This window comes from Anser anser (assembly GCF_964211835.1).
Source record: "Anser anser genome assembly, chromosome: 5".
Lineage (NCBI taxonomy): Eukaryota > Metazoa > Chordata > Aves > Anseriformes > Anatidae > Anser > Anser anser.
Window position 1 is genome coordinate 52,844,497 of NC_139725.1, and position 24,120 is coordinate 52,868,616.

Sequence of the window (24,120 nt, forward strand, 5' to 3'; positions counted from 1 at the left end):
TCCTAAGCAATTTTTGCAAAGAATATACATTTTTAAGTTGTTCTGGAGATGATAAGGATTGGACCTTAGCACCAGCAACCTCCAGCAGACTGCAATGGCTCTGCCTTTAATACACTTCCACCCGTGTGTGTTATACAGCCGTAATACTGAACACATGAGGCAGACAGCTGCCCTGAGGCATTCTCTGTTAAAAACTTTCATATCACTACGGAACTGAATGCACCATTATAACACCACGTCTCCTCTTCTTCACTGTAAGAATTGTTCTGAGAACCAGGCAATGTCATGGAAATGTTATAATAGACACATCCAGAATATATGGGTGAGTTAGTCATCCCCAGTGATATATTTAAGCTGTTCCTTCTACTATACATAGAGCAGGTTAAATATAATTAACATTGGTCAAAGGGTCCTTTTACTTTACATACTTTATGAATGTATTATCTCAATTATCAGGAAGAAAAAAGGAAAAGTGTATTTCTCCATATCTTCTAGTACAAGCTCCTCTAAGTCATTTACATCACAACACGATTTTTTTTTCTCTCCAAGAAGCATGAATATTTTCTCTCTCCCTAAATCCCATAATTGTTTTATTGCTACATTAAAAAATGTAAATAATCATTCCCCTCCCCATAATAAATTAGATGCAACCTGTCTAGCTCTGAAAATGAACATTTCAATATCTTCAGACACACAATGACATCATATCAATATTTAAAATCATTTTATGCATGTATTCCAGGTTGTCCAACTTCATTAAGGGCATTCATCAGCCCTCCGGCTACAGTGTATTCCCATTGGAGTTGTAGGCCTCAGGCCCTACCAAACAGAAATTTAAACTAACTTGCCTTTTTAATTCACATTATTCTCAAATATTCTCTTTTTTTTACCCCCTGCCATGACTAAGGCATTTAGACCTGGCTATGATTTTGTGTACAGCAACATTTAACAGACAAAATCTCCATTTTTATGTCAGAACTTGACTACATGAAAATAATAATCATTCCCCTTTAATTTCCCTCCTTCTCTTGCCACATCCATCCCTATTTTCTGGGTGCAATAACAGCTATGCTTCTTTTAATGCTGAATGCTAAGTTAATAATTAGAGCTACAGCTTGATAGGGATATGGGGTTGCTGGATTTTTATATTTAAAAATTTACAAACATTTGAACAATATTAAGTTTCATTATTTTTTTTCTCTCTCTTTCTCTTTCCAAAATAATGGAAAAAAAAAGGCAAAAAAAACACAACCCTACTCTTGATCTATTTTTTATACTGCTGAGGATGCGCAGCATGAATATGTATCCTTGCTAGTGGCATCAAATACTGTTGTATTAGTATAAAACTTTTTTTTCCTCACAAACAAAATAAACAACCTTCCCATTGTTCTGCTCTATGGGATGGCTGTGGATCTGCTCACCAAGATGTTTAATGACCTTCAAAATTCCAGAGTAAAACTTTCAGACACTACACAGGGCTGGAAAGAGAAAATTGTGATATCAAAAAACTTTGCCACTGGTCACACAGTGTAGATATGACTGCAGGCTCTGATTTATCCTCCCAGACTTGTGTGGAGAAGATTTAAATATCCTTCATTTGTTACAAAAAAGGATGGAAGCATGTAAAAGTAGCCAGGTTAATATAATATGATTCTGGGGATGGAACAAGCCTGGAAGAGATACTGGGGGCTGAAAATGTAAAAACTAATGTAATATAGATCAGTGTTACTAGGTCTTCTGTCCAAAATGTTCTGACCATGTCATGCCACTGTTCATGGCCAGAATCCTGAAAGGCATATACTGATGGATTCTGGCCCATTTGCATCCAAAAAGAAAAGGTGAAAGACGGAGGAATTAAAAGAAGAGGAAAAACAGTAACTGCAGGTTCAGCTTTTGGATACTTTTTCCACAAGTAGCATTTTTTTTTTAAACCACTGTCGTCCTCAATTTTCTTCTTCTTTCTGCATCTCTTCCCTCTCCCTCTCTGCCTTGTTCCACTGTTCCTGCAGTCACTTTTTTCTTTATGTCACTCCAACCCTCTCCCTTTTTACATTTTTTTCCTTTGGCTTTCACAGCCTTCTGGATTGAAGACCTCTCTTAGTTACAGTACAATGCTGACTGTCAGATAAGGGAATTTCAACCTTCTCCAGTTACCTGGGTTTCCTTTGGATGTAGTACAAGTAATCATTGGCTAAGTTTTATCCTTCTAGAGAGAAGCAGGTCTTGGGTATCATTCCCATCCAGTACAGCTGTGAGGATCAGTTTCTAATAGGCATAAACCCACAAAAAGATTCAGCTTCCTAAGGCCAAAGTTGGCTGTCTGAAAACCCTGGTCAGCTCAAGGCAAGTGGAAGCAAGTCAAGGGCTGCCACAAAACCATACCTTACCACAGCTAAGAAGCTGCTTGAAATACTCCCACTGCAGCCCAGAAAGCTCCACAGTGTTTGCTTGTTTGTTTTAAACATAATTATCATCAGACTCACTCCTTTAAAAATACCCAGGAAAATGTTCCATTCTTCAGCCATGGGTTGCTCTGAGTCATTTTGTCTCCCATTCCTTTATTTTATTATTTTATTTTATTTTATTTTATTTTATTTTATTTTATTTTATTTTATTTTATTTTAATTTTATTTTATTTTTTAATTTATTCTTCTTGTGGTGGAGTGTACTGTGCCAGACATGCACAGACAGATTCACTTATAGTCTTCATCTTGAGGGCAATCCTAGAAAAGAGTAATTCTGCTTGTGACAGCCACGCAGTCAGCAAAGTCAGTCTGGAGTCTGCTAGTTCCCTCTCCACAGTCACTAGCCAACCTGATTTTGGAAGAGGTAGAGCTGTTTGAGGAATTTGCATCCTTTGAAACTACTCTATTGATACTCTGCAATAAATGAATTGGTGTTCTTCCTGGAGATCATGTCGCAGTGTGGCCCCTTCTCCACAGACTCCAAAGCAAGCTGTCCTTGCAGCCAGAACCTATTCTCCTGACATATTGGAAGGACAAGATAATCCTAATATTTTCATTGTCAGGCAGGCTCAATCTGCAGATAGTAAAAAAGGAGAAGGAAAAGAGATGTTTGAGACAGAATGCCCTTGACTGTTCATGTAGATCCCTGAGAAGGGTTATGGTGGTGGTGTTGAGAAGACAGTCAAGATTATAACTCTGGGCACTAAGCTATATAAATAATAATAAACACAGGAGACAAGAAAGGGAATGGAACATGTGAAATGATCACATCAAGGAACAGGATGTAAGAAGAGGGTTTTGAAAACAGAGCTAGGAAGGAATAGAATCACCGTCAGAGAGAATGAAGAGAGAAGGCAACAGATAAAGAAGAGATGTAGGGAAGGGGCAAGCAGACAGGCAAAGAACAGAGAGGAGGAGATGCAGAAATACAAAGTAATGAAAAGAGGTAGAATACTGGAAAAAACAGATCCAAAATCGAAGCTAAGTAAGAATAAAGAGGTTGGAAAAGAAAAGAAAATGTCAAAAAGAAAAAAAAAGGACTCAATAAAGAAATACATGTATAAAATCTGTTTAAAAGTGAAAAAAAAAAAAGAATGATTCTATGGAGATGGAGAGAGAATGAGATTGGGAAACAAAGGGAGACTTTCTATTTTGTAAAGTAGTAGAAACTTATGCATAAAAAGGGCTATATAAAACTTCTTATTACTGTCTGTTATTTATTGCTCCTTTCTCACTGGGCAATCTACTCTGCAATGATGATACAGCTATGTCCAGGCCTTAGAAAAGGATTGAGCCACTTATGATACAAGTTTAGATAAAGAGGTCCATTTTTATGTTTGCAGACAGACTCCTATTTTTCTCTGCAGCTGCTGCTTCCTCATAACTGAGACCTGTGTAGTGCAAATGAAAGCAGTTTTCTGGATGAAGCAACCTTTTCCTCAGAGTCTTGGGCTCCACATCCACTCCCTGCCAGGACAGGTGCGTCCCACACAGGTAATACCCATATCAGTTATTTACAGGTTTCTCTCTCTGCAGTGCCAGACTGCACTGTGTCTGGCTAAGGCCAATGCTTTTTACTCTCTCATTTTCATGAACACATAATTCATTCATAAATTTTTAAAGGAAAAAGAATCATTGTTTAATGAACTTTTGTGAAGAAAACGGAGCAAGGGAAGAAAGAAAAGAAAGTATGTGAGTTCCTTACTCCCTAGATTTATGACCTGCATAACTCCAATCATTGTGTTATTTAGACTGCCTTCCTATTTAGCCAACATTAAATTTGTATGCTCCCACATGGTTGTGTTGCTACTTTTATTTTTTGATCTACACTGCTGGGATTCTCTGAGGAAACATGATGGTCAGGAGGAGGAGGGGAGGCAAGAACAGCCATCACAAAAATGAGGTGGATGCGCCTTTCCGGCTCTACGCTGGTTGCACTCAGGCAGGTACAAGCTGACAGGAATCAGTATTGGCAGCCATGCGAACGAGGTCAGAGTTGGTTCCTCTATGGCCTTTTTTTTTTTTTTTTTCCTTCCCCAAGCTCTCTGAAAATGTGGGTGTGCATGTTAAAACTGCCCTATGAGGCAGCTCTGACAAGTGGGGCTGCCTGGCACCAACACAGCACATAATAACACGAAGCATTTGGCAGCGTTACAGGGCTAATCTTTACGTAACTGTTCCTGAACAACTTCTTTAGTGTACTGAGCACAAACAAGCTTTCCATCAGCCTTCGGCTGCATGCAGATTGCCTTGTGTCACCTGCTCCTCCGCTGAGCAAACATTAACTCTGGTCAAGGCAAGGAGAACCTTGTTCTGCATTTGTAGCTGACTCTCCCTAAATGACCTCCTTGTTTTCCAAGGGTGTTCATGAACCAGAGGCGCATTTGTCACGAAGGTCCCTTTTAATAGGATTTTTCCTCATAAGCACGGATGTACGTAGGAAATTATGTTGTAGATTGTTTTTGGGAGAGCTGTGGTAGAATGGTTTGATTTTTCAACAGTTGCTCCACTGTGGGCTAATGAAGAAGTTATGTCTTTTTTAGTTAAGACACTGATGTGAGACTTTGGGGACCTGGAATTGAAATAATGTTTCATTTGTTCTACCCTTTGCCCATTTTGTCAGATGTCAATGCAAGTTCTTTACAGTCATCTCCTATGGTTTTGTTGCCTACTTCAATGGGGCCTGGTCTCCATTAATACTTTTGTGCTGCAGAGAGCAACACCAGGCCACAGGCCGACAATAATGAAATTAGGGTGAAGAAATACAGACCAGAGCTTCCCAAGCACCTGGTAACGAGGCTTTTGCTCTTGCAAAAAGGCAACTGAGTGCAAACTTCCCCTCTGGCAGGCAGAAGAGGAGTGTCTCTAGCTGCCACCCGGACCCCAGGTACCGGGGCCTGCCTGTGCCACTTCCCCACAGCAGCACTTCTCCAGCCGCGTGCTCTTTTCACTCTGCATTGCGCAGCCACAACACATGTGCTGCCGCACAGCAGAGCCATGTGGCAAATACATAAAAGTGTGTACGTTTCTGAGTGCTGGAAGAGAGCCCTAATTTTGCTGGCAGCGAGGCCAACTCTTCTCCTTTCCTCAGAGCGAGGCCTGCAGCGTTCCTCAGTTCCACAGCCATGAACCCTCCAAAGACTCTTGCTGGTGTGGCTGTGGGCCGCCAACCTGCGTGTCCGCCCTCGGTGGCCTTGGTGTGAGGGGATGGAGATCCTGGCAGGCTCCTCTCCTCGCCGTGTTCTCCCTTTCATCTTAACTTGCAAGGAAGCGTTGCGTACCGGGAGGGAGGCAAAGCAGAAGGGGACTGCCAGACCTGCATATTGCAAAGTTGTGAAATTGGTTTTGGAATTCTGAGCTTTAAAAATAATTTGGGTTGTGTGGGGAGGAGTGAGAAGGGGGAGATCTTCCTATTTGCCTGCTAGAATTTCGAGTCTAGCTTCCTGGGGATATGTTTCCAAGTTTTTCTCATCAACTGCAGGGACTAGAAAATACACTCTCATGTTAAATGAAAGCTGAAATCCCCCATAGTCCTACACACTGAAGATCTAGATCTTTAACCCTGACTAAATCACAACAAAATCTTTAGAACCAGCCCATGCAAGATGTCTTGCACCAAAGGAAGAAAAATCTATACAAAAATGTTGTTAAGCAGCTGTGGGCAAGTGCAGCTGTTAAGGGAGCAGACACTCAGATGCAACCAGGAAGGAGGAGAGGCATTTTCTGTGATGTGAAGGAAGTTCATATAGCCAAAGGTGAGGAGACAGGGTCACCATGGTCTATTCCCAAAACCATCCTGTCGCTCCAGCAGTGTATTGATTTGTGGATCTCTGCATAGCATACAGACCAGGTCAGAGATGTCCCTACAATTCCTTGAAGGTATGTTTTTTTTTTGTGTGTGTGTGTTTTTGTTTTCTTCTTCTCTTGCCTACCTTCTTTTCCATCTTCCTTTTACTTTCGGTGGCTTTCAGGGCAGGGGGGTGAGGAGGTAGTGTTATTATTTTAATTATCCTTGCCCCCCCCACCCCTTTGTTTTGCGTAGGGTTCAATTTTTAAATCATTCATGAGTTTGCCTACTATGACAGAATGCTTTTTGATTCACTTCCAAAACGAAGTGCATGCTAAAAAAAAAAAAAAAAAGAAGCTGAAGTACTCCAGTAATTTTAAATTGTTCTGCATAGTGCATGCCCAGACCTCTGATTCTTTCCAAATGCAATGCTTCACTTTTTATTTATTTATTTATTTATTTATTTATTTTAAGAGCACTTCATTTTGGAAGTGAATAGGGTGCTCTGGGCACGGGCACTGTAGACCAATTTAGATTTCCTAGATTGCTTCAATAATCTGAAGAGTACTCCAGTCATTTTTAACTATTCTCCACCACATGCCTGCAAACCCATTCATTTTTGTACTGAAGTGACTATAGTTAGGACAAACTCTGCTGTTCATTTGAAATTGTTCCATTCTCCATATCCATAGACCTCAAATTCCATTACAGAAACTTAAATCAACATTTTGCTCTAAGAACACATTACCATTTCATGGCATAACATTACTGGCCAGCCTTTTTTATGTGTTGCTCCATGTTGTTTTAGGCAGGGCCATGTCACTACTGCCAGTTTGCTGGAGGAGACATTCCCATAATTAGTCAAGCCATTTTTTTTTTCAGTGTTTCTGTGTTCAGCCCTGAGATTTAATTTATTTTATGTCTTTTTAATCCACAGATCAAAATGCCTTTTGGCACATATATTTTATTTCTAGTTTTGATAGGGAGTGAAGTGCATCATTAAATATCTCACAGAGTATCAGCAACAGAGCAAGGAAATAATAAAACACAAGTAATGTTAGTCCATTTCCTCCTTCCTGTGGCACTCAGCTGCACTTGTATCAAATAGGGTATGGCACTTCCCAGTACTAATACTATTGTATCTATACTGTTACTTACTGCTTTTCTTCAGGGAGTATTTCTATTTCAAACACTATCCTGAAGAGAAGGCTCGTGATCTGTCCTGTGAGGGTTTCATGCCCTAATTCCCTTCCCTGCCTTTACCTTCCATATATTTAAAAAAAAAAAAAAAAAAAAAAAAAAAGCGCTTATTCTTAATTCATACTTCTATAAAAGACTGTCTGCATTTCTAAGAAATATGAGCATCTTGTTCCAGGGAGGCTCTATGCTGCCTTAACTAATTAAAGCTTAACAGTAGGGCAGTGTTATGCTATACTTTGCAGTCCACCTAATGTCTTACTCAATCATGATCCAGCATTAAAATTATTAGAAGGAGGCACAGTTGCATCGATCTGCTGCTGGCATAACTTTTTGCTATATGAGTGTCCATCTTTCACAAGAAACATTAAGAGGGCATGGAAGACACGTGAACATGCTCTGGATTACGAACTCTGTGGCAGTCCTGTGCTGCTCCTGGGGAAGCAACTGCCCTAAGGCTGGTTTTGCAGTCTCTCTCCCACAGGGACAGGCTTTGGTGATGCTTTAGCAACTCTGTTGCTGAGACACTATAGCTAAAATAAAGCTTTTCTTTTTTTTCTTTTTTTTTTTTGTCTCACCATTTTTTTTTCTGATGGAGGTGCAGACCACTATGCATTTTTAGTCTTGAAGACCAAATACTTGCGGCATGAATTAAAGAATCTTTGGGATTGCTATATCATGCCCCTGAGAACACAGCTGGAGCTGAAACTCAGGTTCCAGAAACTGCCCAAAGTCAGTTCCAGTTTGTTTTGCTATTTGCTTCAGCTGAATTTTGCAGTTTTCAATTGCTACTGATAATTTTAATGAGAAAAACAAAACAAAACAACAACAACAACAAAAAATTATTGGAATATGAGTAATTGATGGACAGAGAAAAATATCATAAGCATAGCAATACTGTTTCCACTTAATAATTACTGATGCAGCCTGCATAGGGAACTCATGCTGTTTTCAGGAATCTTGCAGGCACAGGGTTAGTTCTTCTGTACCAAATGCTCTTTTCTTGCCTTACAGAATTTCTTTCTAAATGTAATGTTTGAAAGAAAGAAGGAGCTCCAGGGTCAAGAGAGAAGGTGAATCCTGGGTTTGAACTTGTGCAGTGTTAAGATTTCAGCCAACGATACTGTTTCCTCTCCATGTCTGTCCCTGCTTTGTTGGGAAGAGTATGCTGTTTGTGAGATCCCACCTTTTGAATGAAATGTTAACTTGTCCTAGCCACTTAGAGAAACTAAAGGTCTCACAGCTGAAAGAGTGGTATCTTAATCAACTTCTGACTGGGTGATTACATTCTCCCTACTTATATTCCTTGAGATTTCAATTGGGTACAATCTTTTTCTTCACTTACAGTCATCCTTTTTTATGTGTTAAGTGCTTGCTCTGTTTCACCTCTGATGGAGCTGATTTTTAGAAGTAGCTAAAGAACTTTCATCACCTACACGGAACTTCGTGCTCTTTTAGGAAGAAAGTCTCATATATATGTTTTACTGTGTTGCTACAATATTATGACATGAATAAGAGGGACAGAGACAGAAGAATTATTTCACATAGTTAAATTAATTTTGAAGAAAAAGTATTTTTTTTCTTTTTCAAATAATTCTTCTAAAGTTAGATGATGGGTAATAGTTGTTTAGTCAATTTCTCATATAAATATGATGATGATGTTGTTTTAAGTTCTGTTTCCCACCCTTCTACTTTTAAGATTAAAAATACTGTTTCATAAACAAAACTCAATATTATTCCCTTATGCTTAGCTTTGCAAAGCTTAATTCTCCTTAAATTTACCTTTTTCAAAAAGCTAATGTAACTCCATGGGCATCAGTAGTTTTTGTATTTAACTCAAAAGTAAACAAAGCATCATTACAGGCTAGAGTTTCCTTCAGAAAGTTAAATATTAAGGCAGCATTTGCTAACATAGTGATGTCTTATCATTCATCCTTGCACCTGTCCAGTTAGCCATAGATCCATCCAAGCATAAGATATAGTGTAGGAGGATTCAATTCTGCAAGATTAAATCTTCAGTTAAATGAACCTAAAGTGACTTGAGGTGGGTCTGGCAAGCTATCCCACTGAGAAATAAGTTAAAGAAAAAAGAGAGAGGAGGGGATAAGCATATATCCATAAGGCTATGTCTACAATCTGGAGAGAACTCTGTGTATTTCGTGCTGTTTTACTTGTACTCCTAAGGAAATGGTTTATTTTTGAATCTAATTTGGTGGTGTTTAAGGATGTATATATATAAAATAAGAATAACCTCAATCTACTCAGTAGAAATACATGACTGTAAATCTCCTATGCAAAATAAGAATCAGTCCTTAGATCTGTTAGTGTTCCTGAAAGTATCAGTAAGATTCAAACTTCTAGGGGTCAAGTAGCAACCTCAATATAAGGAAAGAGAGGGTGCAGCCTTCTGATTGCTTAGGATTCTGCAGAAAGACAGAAGAACTGCAGAAAACTAATCAGCTTTAAAGCTTCCAAAATGCCTGTTTTTTAAATGTCTCTTCTCTTATCAGAATAGCACCTCCAGTTTCTGTTTTTCCCCATGTGTGTTCTCTATCTCTAATTATCACTGTACCAGTTACTGGGTAATGGAACCAAATGAGAAAAATGTGCTGGAGTCTGTGCAGACTTTTTTTTTTTTTTTTTTTCCCCACAGGGGAATGGTTTAAATGATACCATGTCACTACTGGTTACAATATGAAGTTCTCCATAGTGCCTGTCCTTGGAGATATTCCAAACCCAACTGGACAGAGCCCTGTGTAACCTCTTCTAGATGATGCTAGTTTGACCATGGGGTTGGACTAGATGATGTCTAGAGGTCTTTGCCAACCTCAGCGATCCCGAGATTTGATGAGTGTTAATGTTGAGAGTGACAAATCCAAATGGTCATATGGAAAGCATTTACTCACTTTCATTCTGACAGGCTGTGTAAGTTTGGATGGAGATTTCCCAACCAGTGAGTTCAGCTACAACCAGAAGTACTAGGAGACATGTGCTGACCTTGTCTATACAGAAATGGCCCCATGAGCAGCAGGGGACCCAGGAAGCTAGAGCGCAACAAGGTAGCTGTTGAACAAATGCTAAAAAGAAGGGAAGCAGGAAAAAAGAGACAATGGGGAGCTAAAAGCCCAGTTTGGGAGAAGGGGTCTGGATGCAGGGAGGTGTTATGCGTTGCCAATTCTCCCAAGCAAGTCTTGAGTGCAGAAAAATTGGGAATCATTGGTCCGTGATACACAGGCTTTGTTGGCTGAGCTCTACCAGGAGAAAAACATATATTGGAGTCTTTTTTTCTTCAACTACCTTTTTGAGTGACATAAGCCATGCCAGCAAAGGGATTCTTGCATCTATACAGAGGGTGTTGCTGGCTTATCTGTATCAATTAAGGGTGTGATTTTTTTCATGCTTGTGACTGAAACAGCTTTGTCAACAACACTTTATAATTTAGACCTGGCTTGAGAGCTGTCCTGGCTCTCAAGCAATTGCAGAGCGCTGGGGATTTTAGAGTGAACTCCTTTATTGCTGGCAAAGAAATAAAAGGACACAAATGCAGCATAGTCATTTTGAATAGATTTTTTTTTTTATTGTTATTCACATCACACGCAGAATTTTTTTTTTGTTTGGAAAGGTGGTGACTGAAGAAGCAAAAATAGCACCCTCACAGCAGCTGTGCAGCTTCATGGCAGGGCATCCACTGAAATATAGGCTTTCTTCGTAATCAAAAGCCTAAAGGTTCCTGTTATGACCATATCCTAGCTAGAAGGGGCTTGTGATATAGCTAGACTGTCAGACACTTCCATTGGAAGCTAAGTTTACACTGGCACAAAAAGCTGATAAACTGATACAACTTCCTGAACAAGATAAGTATAGGGCAAAAGTACTCTTTTGTAGATAAAATAGCATATATGTCAGGGGAGTTGCAGCCATAGCAGTGCTAGTTAGGAGAGGAAAGTGTGGTTTGCTTTTCCTTTGTCTTTCTTTTTTTTTTTTTTTTTTTCCTTCATCATAAACTTAACCAACATAGCAATGCCAACAACAAATCTCAACTGCCAGGCTGGTGTATTTCCCTGTGTAATTCATTCCCATCCTGAAAAAAAAAATTAGTTGTTTTTGTGTAAGTCTTGTCTTTTTTTCTTACCAGATGTCCCTGTATTTGGTTAGAACAATATCTCTGACATGGACAAAATGGTAACTCTAAATGCAGTGACATAGCACTGTTAAGGGGAATGGTGTCCCCAGTGAACTGATCCATCCTAAAATCCTGTTGGTACTGTGAGGAAACAACCTGCCTTCTCCCTCCTTCTCATGGTGGTTGTGGAGCTTGTTTGATGCCCTAGTAAGCTACTTCAGCTCACTATAGAGGCAGAAAACAAATTTGGCAAATAACAATGCATCATTTTCTGCCCATTTGGTGAACTAAATCGGTTAACACAGAGATCAGATGAGCACCAGTGTCCATGCAAAGCAGGGTGTAGCAGTGTAGAGCTGGGCGCAAGGGATATGAATGTCAGCATTAGATAGATTTAACTGTCTTGCAAAGCTTCCTAACACTGGCTTAAATGTGGGTCACAAAGTGATAAACCAGTGCAAGAACGTCCATCCACACCAAAATGTGGATTTGTTTAGCTGATTCTGAATATCAGTGCTCCTAGGCTTGTCTGCACTTGAAAGTATTTCTTGATGTGTCTTGACTGTCACACTCCCATCCCTCTGAAGAGATGCCATTTATGAGAGTCACTTGCTGAGGAAGCTCAAACTCAATTCCAGGAATAGGACCTCCTTTTAATATCAGCATTACCAGGTCTGCCTTAGTCTCTTTTTTGCCACAGCCATTTTGATCAGAAAAGGCATTTTTTTCAGACTTGTAATCAACAGAAATGATTATCATACTAGTAAAACAGAAATGGAGACCAAGTTAAAAGCAGTGTACTTAGAGTTCTGCTGCTGGATAAGAAAATAAGTGTTTCCTTGATCACACAGAAACGGGAGTGTTGTCTTTAAGATGGTGTGCTTAGAATTTAGCAGTAGCCCATACAGCAGTTTCTGTCAGAGCTGCAGTTACAGAAAGTGATGCTTCTTTTCCATGCAAGATGTTTTCATTCTGTAAAGTTATAGTTATTAGTTTCTCTTTTTTTTTTTCCCCTCTCTGTAAAGTGTCAACCTTCAGATCAGTGAACACTTTTTTTTTTTTTCTTCTTTTTTTTTTTTCATTGCATGCGTTACTTTGTTAATTTTAATTGGAGAAAGAAATGTGTTTGGCTAGAAGACTAGACCAAACTGGGGACTGGGGGGAGACTGGGGGTGGGGTGGGACAATGTGGGGAGCTTGAGCAGAAACCAGTTTGGAGAGTGAATGGTGGAAGGTTGCTTTTTTGTGAGTCACAGGAAGCTCTTTAGTTGGAAATACTCAGACAGCTGCCCCCACGGCAGGGTAATATTTGTGAATGCTGAAAGTTGCACAGATATTAATACGAATCACTGCACATCTGCAAATTTCTCCCTAAAAATACACAGTCCATTGCTTATTATTAGTTCCTATGTAATATTCATGTGTCTAAAATCATTCGGCACAGGAGGTGAAATAATTCCCTGGGTTTGATCAATTTCTCTGTTAGAGCAGTGACTAAATTTACTGGATACTGAGCCTGTCATGGAGCAGAGGTTGGAGTATTTCTTACCTTTACCTTAGGGGCTCTTTTAACAGTATTTTGTGTGTCATAAATACTGTGTGCTTAGCACCGGGATAGGATTGACTAGTGAAAAGCTGAAGCAAACAACCAACAAGCTGAAATGGTTGGGTGAACTATTCAACAAATACCTATGACAAATAAAAGCAAAATCCATTTGCAAATGATTTCCTAATCAAAATGAGATGAATCCTTAACTAGTATTATTTGTAGCTAACAGTTTGTGAAGCTCTAACAGGCAAACAAACACTTGAAAGAAATGAAATACCATTGCTGATTTTAATTAAATTTTTTTTTTTTTTTTTACCATTAATGCACCCAGAGATATTAATTTGCTTCTCATTATGAGTGAATTAACTGAAAAAATATCAGGCCATGAAACAATATATATATATTTTGAATTACAGACATGGGAACAGCCACAGTGAACAGGAACTTCTATTTGTGGTAGTCTAGATACATCAAAACCTAACAGCGACATTAGCAATTGAAGCAGAGATGTATGGTTCCTGGGCACTTACAGCACCTGAAGTCTCTCAGAGGCATTTGTGACCACACTTCTCAATACCCTATTTCTCTGTCAGAGCTGGGAGATTGTCACCAAGACATACACCAGGGCAAAACTACCCGCTACCCATCCCTTTGACTACATGCAGCCTAAATCAGCAGCTCTCAGGCTGATGTCATCGCCCAGTGGTTTTGCACAAGGCTATAGCAAGAAGCCTGCAGAAGGTAGCTGAGGATTATCAGCTCCTTACATTTGTGTGGTTACTCTGATGGCTAGAAAGTTGGCTTCACAGGCTTGGGAACCACTAGACACAGACTTATGTGTGAATCCTCCTGAAATTTGAAGAGTACTGTCGTAACCACCTGGCATACATATGCATTTAAATGCTTGTATTGGGATCCTAAGAGGTATTTTAAAGAGACAAGAATGCCCTTAATAATATTAACTGTAGGTGCCATTTAAACAAACATCTACATGGCTGTCTGGCAAGTGAGAACTTTAAAAGTATAATTACTGCTTGGCTGTAAAAGCAGAACTTTGTTCAGGTCAGGATGTTTGGATCAGAACATGCTGTTTCAAGTTTTATTGAATAGTATGGGAATCATTACATCTTTAAGGTCTGCCCTGAACCAGTATTGAAAGAGAAACCAAAATGGAGTAAGGCTCATTTTAACTTACAATCATTTTTTTTTTCCTCAGTCTCTTCAGTTTCATTTAGTCTGTGTTTGCCTGCTCAGTGTATACATCCACTGTCTTTCTCAGACGTGGATGCAAACTACAGATAAGAATATGCACTCTTTTTTTTTTTTTTTTCTTCCCCTTATGGCTGCTGTGAAGTTACAGTCACAATATTAAGATGACAAGAAGTTCAAGACAAGATAAAGGACCTCAGTGTGATTGGACACTGAGAGAGGTGCGCCAGACTTCCTCCTTTTGCTTGGCACTTCTCTTTTTATTCTTTGATTAAAGTCTTTTTCCTTTACTTACATCCTCCATTAAGATGTCTCAGTGTCATTTAGGGTGTTAATTGAGAGGAGGTTTAAGCTCATCAAGGCGATTATAAGTGATAGTTAAAAATTTCTATATATGGCCTATGCTGGAATCAGCACAGTAGGATGCCATTTTTCTTTTATCTAACTGACATTGGTAATAATAGATGAAATTATTACTAAATCGCAGCTGCAGAGATGATATCATGATTTTTTTGTGTAATCTTTGATGAAAAATTAATTTTTGAGAGGGATAATTTAAAATGATTTAAATAGTATTATACTGAAGTCCTTACTGGTAATTAACACCAATCTTGTCAGAAGTGAATCCACTTTTGCAGCTGTTTCTAAAGATACCTACAGTATTTGTAACTTTTCTGGGAGTGAAATTATAGTGTTTGGACATTATTTTTACTGCATAAGGACCATTAAGAGAAAAGGATGCTAATAGAGAAGGCTTTGTTCTCCATTGGGGCCAAATTCTATTTTACATTTGCAGTGTTTCTCTATGTATGCCTTTAATTAGCCATGCTCAGCATGTAAGCCGAGTTTAAGCAGAGTTTAGTATATGCAAAGCAGACTTTACATGGTATTTATATGTATGTCTTTGCATGCCAGTGTACACATAGATATGTATATCTTTATGGGCTCGCTATATATGTATACACAACTTTATTTGCGAGGGGTTTAATTGCTTGAACAGATGGCTGATCAGAAATGCTTCTTCATCTTCATCAGTGACTCGTCTTTCTTTCTTTGCATCGACTTTCATCACAGTGGCAAAAAAGTGCTCTAACGAGAAACAGCTGAAAATAGATTTTTCTTTGGTACTTTCATCATGCTTTAAATGACAGAAGTGGATTTTTTTGTCCTATATATAAAGACCTGCAGGAGAAGGTTAAAAAAGGAAATATAGTGAAATCTAAATAGAAAAATTTGAATGAGAATATGGGAGAGCCTCAGATTATTCCTCTTATCTTCATATTTTACTTTCTTCTTTTTTAAAGTACATGCTGATTTTTGACAAGATATATAGTCGTGGTTATTCACGCCAGCTACAGTACCTGCCAATCAGTTTTTCTTTTCCTCGAGTTTGGTGCAGAAAGGGGGAGGGAGGGACATGAGTTGAAAGATGACACAATGGCTTAGAGGACTGTTACTTTAGGTATTCATTAAAATAGGAGTTACATGGCCAGCTTCTGCTGTTTCTGCAATTTTATTGTATTCAAATCAAAGTCTGGCTTCTGTAGGCTTTATAAAGGAAACAATGTGCCTTATAAACAGAGTGCAGGGTTCACATAGGAGTGGTTCACTTACAAGCAGATTTAAGGCTTAAGTTGATGTGTAGATATGCAAATAATCTTTCACATTTTTAATTTCTAAGAATAAGTTATCCAATATTTTATTTTTTCCATTTTTGAAGTCTTTCTGCAAACATTTGCTTTTCCTCTCTGCTTTCCTGTGGAAATGTCGCTGTTATTGTAGCATCTTTGCAAATTGGTAAACTGAGGAACACTTTGAAGAAGGGAACTAAGGAAATCTTACATCTGGCTGAGAGTTGAAAGCAGAAGTAGAACTTGGGGATTCGGGTCCGCCTTTTTTTTTTAATTATTATTATTATTTTTTTTTTCAACAGCTGACCAAAACCATTGGAAAAGTATGATTTACAAAGGAAAAAATTGCTCTTTGCATTTTTAGATGTGTTTGAATGGAAGATGGAAGAAAGACCCTATGGTTTCATGACAGCATAATAACCTGAGGCTTATTTTCCATGTAGAGCCTAGATTTCATAGGTTTTTTCCTCAAGCTGAGTCAATAACATGTCCTCATACTCAGTGCAGCTGTAGAAGGACCATGGTCCTTGAAAAATGTACAGGGGACCCAGAGGAACCTTTCTACTGTAACATGGGATGAGACCTGGGGGCTGAAAGCACAGGGTTTTCTCAACAAAGAGGAAACAGCAAGAAAAGCATCAGAGTACCTTACAGATTAGAGGAAGATTAAAGCTCTTCAGAACCACTGTGGTGTGTCAATCCAATGCAGATGCTTTAGAGATGAAAGGGAGAAATATATAAGCAAGAGATTCCTGGAGGTTAAGGATGTGTAGGGACCAGTCAGTGTATCACAAGCGTGAGATACAGGAATAAGCAGTGCGGTCAAGCAAATAAAACAATCCTTAAATTCTATTACTAAAAGTCTTCACTATAGAGAGACTGGGATTCAGGTATAAGTAAGTATATCCACCATCTGGGTCTTCAGTTTCAGTTCTTTGGGTTGGGACAGTCTGGAGATAGAGAAGATATAATTAAGACTATCACCTCACAGATTTGCTGGGGCCGCTCATATGCTTAAACCAGCAGCCAAAAGTTGTAATGAAATTTTCGTTTTCCACCAGAACAATTACTGCAAGATGAACAGGATGTTTGTGTGCTGGAAAGAGAAAGAAAAGATTCTGGGAATAAGAACAGCAGTTTCAGGTTTTTTGAGCCTTTCTTTTCAGATTGTGACCCCTTGTTTGTAGGCTTTGAAACCCTGATAGAGAGGGTGTGGGCTTAGGAGGAGGTAATCTTGGCTCAGGAGGTCCAGCAGATGGTGTTGGCAAATGGCACTGTGGGCTCCTGCAGTGTGGTGCAACACTCTGGAGGTGGGTAGGGGAGCAACGAGGTTGTGGGAAGCAGCTGGTGGCAAATACACTCAAGATGGCTCCAGCGAGCAACCACAAACAGCTTGGTAGGGTGGAGAAGGAGCAGAGGATAGCTCAGAGTAAACGAGCCAGTGCTGCATCTACATCCCGCTTCAGGAGGATGCATGAGAGATGAAGATCAGTAGCTGACAAAAAAGAGAGAAATTCATTGCTGTCCTTTTGACTGTTACCCTCTGTGGAGTAAACCTTTCTTGGTGCAAGCCTAACGTCTTAGATCCTGGAAAGGTTGCCATTAGAAATGTATCTTCATGATTGGAGGCACTCAGTTCCTTTTCATAATGAAGTAAATCCATAGGTTTTGCATTGAAGTCTGTGACATACCCTGACGCACATCTGACACTTACTCAGAATCAAGCATAAATGAGAGACAGTCAGAGGACTGAGCTTCTTCCCTCTCTCCCTCTGTCCCGACATTAAATATAATGAGAATAATCAAGGAAATTCATATCAAACATTTCTTTCTCCAAAAAGATTAGTAGCTTGGAGAAAGTAGTGGGTAGTTCTTTTTTAAGCTATTGCTACTGATATGGCTTCAGCTACAGAGGTTTTCAGGAGGTTAAGCACTTGGGGATAAAGAAATAAAAACAGGCAAGAAGCATAGAATTCTATCCTGATTTGTTCAAAGCACTAAGACAGGTAAGAAAAAGGGATCTGTCAGCACTTACACATCAGGTAGCACCAGCTAGGAGCTAGAATATTATGGGCATGAGTTTATGCAAAACAGCTTCACACAGCTTTACCAGTGCATCTCCATCCAAAACAGCAGTAGTATTCACAGCTGTGGACTTTCATCTGCAGAGCCTTGTGAAACCGATGAACTTAATTTTATATTACTTGCAACAAAGGTTTTCTGTGACAGTGAAGACAGTGTCACTAGTCCTTCCTTGGGATTGAGCTGTCTCCTGCATTTCTCAATGCCTCAAGATGCCTCTTGATATTATTTACATCACCTCTCTTTTTAAAAAGCTATCTCGTCATGATTGTGGTTTACTTCATAGGGACATCACCTTAAGTACTGACTATGGCAATTAGGTGTTCAGGCCAGAAGACCTCAGGCTGCTGCCTGCAGAGATGAGGAAGGCAGACACAAAGCACTCTTGGTTAGCTGAGTAGGGCATCCTCATTGCAGTCCTTGAACTAGGGTCTATGCCAAACATGCTATGCCGTTCCTTCCAAGATGGACAGATGAGGACCTTATAAATTAAGACAGGATGATTCTTCCTTGCCAAGGGAAATTGGCTGCCTCCATACCTGTTTCAGCTGTTGATGTAAAGGAGCAAGGTGAGTCTCTTATACATCATGCATAATATGCTCGGTTAAACAGAATTGGATATCAATTCTCCCATCTTTTGCTACTGCAAATCAGTGCCCTAGTTCTTCAGTCCATTCCTAAGTAGAAAGAATCGCTATTGGCTATAATAATCTTTAAAACTGAACAACTTGAGATCTTATCTCTATATGTTAGGCAGTAAGGTGTTTTTTGTTTGTTTTTAAAGTAAGAATGGGTTAAACATAAAAAAGGAAAAAGTGAACATAGCTTGGGTTAAATTTTTAACACTTTATTAAATGTAAAAAGGCTTGACAGTTGTATTACATCCCCACCCCGTTCCTTCTTTTTCCTGTTAAATGTCCAATTCCATTTACTAAGATCTATGTGTGAAGAGCTGGTGAACGGATGACATCATAAGAGTTAAAAAAGATAAAGGGAGGAATGAATCAAGGAAAGAAAAGGAGTTTAACTGATAATCCCTGATACTTTTTGTATTTTTCTTTTGTTAACACTGTAGTAGCTGTAACGCAGAACAACCTTTTAGAGAGGGTAAGTAAGTATAAAATCTTTCTTATTTCTCCATCCTCTTCAACCATGCTGATATGGATTTTTTAAATCGCTAATCAGTTCAGTGATTAAAATACAGGAAAATGAAAACTGACATTTAAAAATATCCTAAAGAAAAAAAAATAACACACCTTACACAAGTAACAAGTCTAAAATAAACCTTTGGCACTCTTGATTCATTCATCATAAAGTATGAGCTATATAAAACTAACTGCTGATAAATTATTTGTAGGTCACCTTTAAACAAGTTCCTGAGATAATAATGCGTCCTCTGAAATAAAAAGGCAAATAGACTTTCTTTTCTTTATATGAGGCATGTTTATACTTTAAAAACATTTTACATTGGATTTAAAGAATGATAAAGATGTTTCACCGTTACATGATGTTTGCAGTTATTCACAGCATTGCCTAATGATCTTAAATACACACACAAGTGCAAAAACAATCTTGAATACTTTGGCAGACATGTTCACATGTTAGTCACTGCAGAATAGTTTCAAATTATCAGAAATGCTGCGGCCAGCAGGACTATGGAAGTAATTTTTCCCCCTTACTCGGCCCTGGTAAGGCTTCACCACCAATACTGTGTTCAGTTTTGGGTCCCTTACTACAAGAAGGACATCGAGGTGCTAGAGTGTGTCCAAAGAAGGGCTATGAAGCTGGTGAAGGGTCTAGAGAACAAGTCTTATGAGGAGCAGCTGAGGGAGCTGGGGTTGTTTAGTCTGGAGAAAAGGAGGCTCAGGGGAAGCCTTATTGCTCTCCTTATCGTGGGTGGGGGTCAGTCTCTTCTCCCAGACAAGTGATAAGACAAGAGGAAATGTCCTCAAGTTGCACCAGGGGAGGTTTAGCTTGGATATTAGGAAAAAAATTCTTCACTGAAAGTGTTATGAGGCATTGGAACAGGCCACCTACAAAAGTAGTTGAGTCACCATCCTTGGAGGTATTTAAAAGATGTGCAGATGTGGTACTTGGGGACATGGTTTAGTGGCAGACTTGGCAGTGCTAGATTAACGGTTGGACTTGATGATCTTGGAGGTCTTTTCCAACCTAAAGGATTCTGTGATTCTACGAAATTAATGAAAAGAGTACAATTGTTTCTATATGAGTTCCTCACTCTGGGATATAATTGAAACAGAAACTTAGTGTAGTAGTTTACTAGACAATGATTAATATTTACATTTATCACACGAATAGCCCCAAAACATTATAAAAAAAGGGTAACTTTATGAAGTAGAATTCTTGCTTCCCTGCTATTAAGCAACACTTAGGCATCTAAAGTCAGACTCTCTTTCTCTCCCCTTCCCCTCTTACCAGAACAATTGTGATGCTGACTGTAATGCCAAAGTCATGTACATTTTTCTTCTTGTTATGCCATTAAGATGACTCATTTGCAGTTAGACTATATAGCTTCCTCCTTTTAAAATTTATTTTATCTCACAGTTGTACTTTACTTTTAACATACTTTTACTTGATTTGTATATTTTTTAACTCCATACATAGTGCCGAAAAACTTATTTATTCTAAGCTGTTCATGAAGAGAATTTAAATGCATCACAGGATAGGTAGATGTACTTGAACACTCATAGTCAAACACACTCAAAAATATTGTTGTTTCTACATTTGATTGTTCCCTTCTACATATTCAAGAGATATTTGATCCAAATGTATAACAAATATGAAAACATATAAAAGCTTTGAATTTTCTATGAGGAAAAGAAAATATGGAAAATAGTATGATATTGTACTGTACTTAGGGGCACTGGTTAGGGTGTTTATGCTGGAGAAAACAGGAAAATGTGAAGAGTCTGACTAGTTTCTTGGAATCTTATGTTTAATACTTCTTCAGTATGGAAATCATGCAAAATTACTTGAAAATGGCTGTCAAGCATTTGATCATATAGCAATGTAGAATCCCCCAGAAGAAAGAAGAAGAAAAATCCCAGTAAAGTTCTAAGAAGGTTTGAATATCAAGTAACAGACTGGGCTGCTGTCTTCATACTTCTGGTGCGTTTTTAACTAGGCTACCTTGTGTTCTTTTCTTTCCTTTCCAAACCCAGTATTTAAAAGTCCCATATGGCAATAGATATTGCTGGAATAGAATGCATACCGTTCTGGAATCAATTTGATCTGAGTTAACTTTATATGTTTTAAAAGGCAGCTGATATTTTAAAAGGCAGCTGAAATATTTTGCCTCCTTTACATTTTCTTTTGTCCTGGTCTTTATCCACTCTCCATCCTTCTCACATCTGCAGCCCTCCATATGGGTGTTTCAGCAAGATACAGAACTTTCTATTTCAATCCTTTCAATCCTGGAAAGAAGGTGGGGGGAGCAATATAAGTGTTCTTCTGTCCAATAGCATAAATGCTTAAATTACAGACAGAAGGGGATTGAAGGTGACATGTTCTATATGTGATAATACCAAACTAGGCACGTTAGGTATGTGCACTTCATCATTAATGGGATGAGGACGGAAAAGAATGTGAATAGAAAAAACAGAATTTTACTTGGAACTTATTGATGCCAGAAGCATTATTTAACTTTTAAAGAATGAATTTGATGTTTAAACTTAATTTTCCCTTGTGATCTGTACTGATGACTCTGCCTTTTATTGGCAGACCCTTATCATAGGAGTTAACTTATGCCCTAGGTCAATAAAAAATCTGAACTGGGACACTGTTAGGGAATAATCCCAAAACGTGCTTGTTTTACTTCATATACTGCTTAGCAGAGACTTCAGTGTTAGTGACTGACAGCTCTTTTCAACTATCAGAGTTTTTGGGTCAATAGGTCAATAGATTTAATATCCTGGGGATATCCCCTTCAGATTGCTGATCTCCACCTTACAACAGCCAAAGGTCTGACCTTGGACCATTTGCAGATTTAAGCTGAACCAAGTGGATGTCAAACTAGGACTTTGGGAGCCTAATCAGTACAAGGTATATAGTCTCATAGTACAGCCATGATCTGAACTGGGCAGATGCTGAGTTCACCAGGACCTTTTCCTTGTGTAATAAAACTACAGAGAAAAGAAATCATGTATTCTTTAGCTGCTCTTTTCTGGGCAAAGCTGCTTGTGAATTTGGACTGCAAAAAAAGCTACATAAAATTGGAAAACTGATTGTTAGTGGAAAGCTGCTTGCATATTTCTTAATGTACATTTTAATGGTGTTTTTGACTGATATCACTTATGTCACATGTGTACTTTCTTCTTGTACCTGATATCATAACAAAAAGTAAACATGGCATTATTACTGATGAAAGAATGACAGAAAATTTCATCTGATACCTAAAACTCCAGATCTTATCCATAGTTTTTCAAAATATTTAAAAGATAATTATAACTTCCAGCTTTCTTGAGAAATCTCTAGTTTAGCCAGATTTCTGCTGGAATCAAAGCACAGGAACAGACCCTTGTCAAATTTACTTTTTTTTTTTTTTTTTTAGATTCTTTTTCCCCTCAAGATGGCTTTTGTCTGTCTGCCTAAAAACTTCTTATTTTAAGCCAGCTGATGGTGAATCTAAGGTCCAAAGATACAGCATTCTTGCTAGTTTTATGAAAATAGATGGAAAAACAAAGAAGGGACACTCAAATCATGTCCTTACTGAAAAACAATACAAAACTGACACATCACTGTAAGCTAAACTGCATTATTAGTCAACAGAGAATAAACATGGGATAGAGACCTTACCAATGCCCCAGTTACAGTAAAGGCTTCGGACTTAGCTTGAACCCCATTAGATAAAGATAATAAAATCATGAGTCAGGAAGCCATAAGCTTCATGAGTTGTATATCTCATTGTTTCCGTTTCTGAGTCCAAAGGAAGGTCTTGTGCAGGGTCACCAGAAGCTCAAGGATGTGTCACTGACAGCTTGAGGGGAATTGGAGTTGTTAGCATGAGTAGCACTGTCACAGGAGAATGTTTTTTCTCCGTTCCCAATGGATCTCCAGTGCTTCCATACACTAATTAATGATGGAGGCTGCTGTTGTGGGAAAATAATATAAAGGCCCAGATTTTCTGCTGCAGGCAAGGAGCAAGGAGTGCTAATTGGGAGGGAGGTGTGAGCAAAGATGCCACCTTTCACTGACTGATCATTAGCCAGCTTTTGTTCCTTGCCATGAGTTAGAGCAATCTGAGGGTGACTGTAAATTATGTGGACTGCTAGTGGCACCAAAGGACCATTATGCTAGTTAGACCTTGCTGGTGTGTGAGATATACTTGCTACAGTCCATACATTATCCACCAGGAAGCAGAAGTGGAGAACATCATACTTTGATTTTGAGATTGGGCTAAGCTGCCTTAAGGACTATTTTGAATGAGTGGGAGGAAGCATTAGGTCAGAACCTCAGCCCTTTACTGGGATTTTTGCATTAATGTAAGTCTTCATGTCATTCAGATGCTTAGGAAAAGGGCCCTTTACAGAAGATATCGATGTATAGAAAATGTTATCTGGCTGAATGTATAGCAGTGCTTTAACTTCTGATACTACCTTAGTGTAGTGGTTTCAGCATCTGCTGAACATCCCATGCAGTGCATTAGGCTGTGACTCTAGAGCAAAATCAAACTTCTCAGATGTTCTGCTGTTAAAAATCCCTTATGAGTTTCTATACAGTGTCCTTTTTGTTCCTTTATGCCTTGGTCTTCTTCCCCTGCAGCTGTCTCACAAAGGTAGGGGTGACAGGATTTGGCCAATATGTATGACGAATATGTTTAGGTCAAGGATGACATGAAGAAGTAAAACAAAAAGAAACAAATTACATGCTGTGTGTCTAAAAAAAAACAACGGCCAGTCAAAGATATGGAAGTCTTGTTCGGAATAGGGTTTATGAAATCCATCAGATATGTGAGCTGTCATGTTAATTTTACATTTGATTTTTTCTATCATATTTATCACAAAGAGTCAGAGCAGAGACAGAATCATTACTGTTCCTGCACGTTATGGTACTTTGGCA

General features: G+C 38.8%; 1 protein-coding gene across 1 annotated transcript in view; it reads left to right on the forward strand.

Moving 5' to 3' along the window:
• Window positions 1–24,120, forward strand: part of LOC310900832 (uncharacterized protein) — a 566,674-nt gene that overhangs the window by 276,100 nt on the left and 266,454 nt on the right. The window contains exon 23 of the mRNA XM_083839430.1: window positions 3,833–6,220. The gene's annotated coding sequence lies outside the window, so the exon portion shown is untranslated. The remainder of the gene's footprint in view (window positions 1–3,832; window positions 6,221–24,120) is intronic.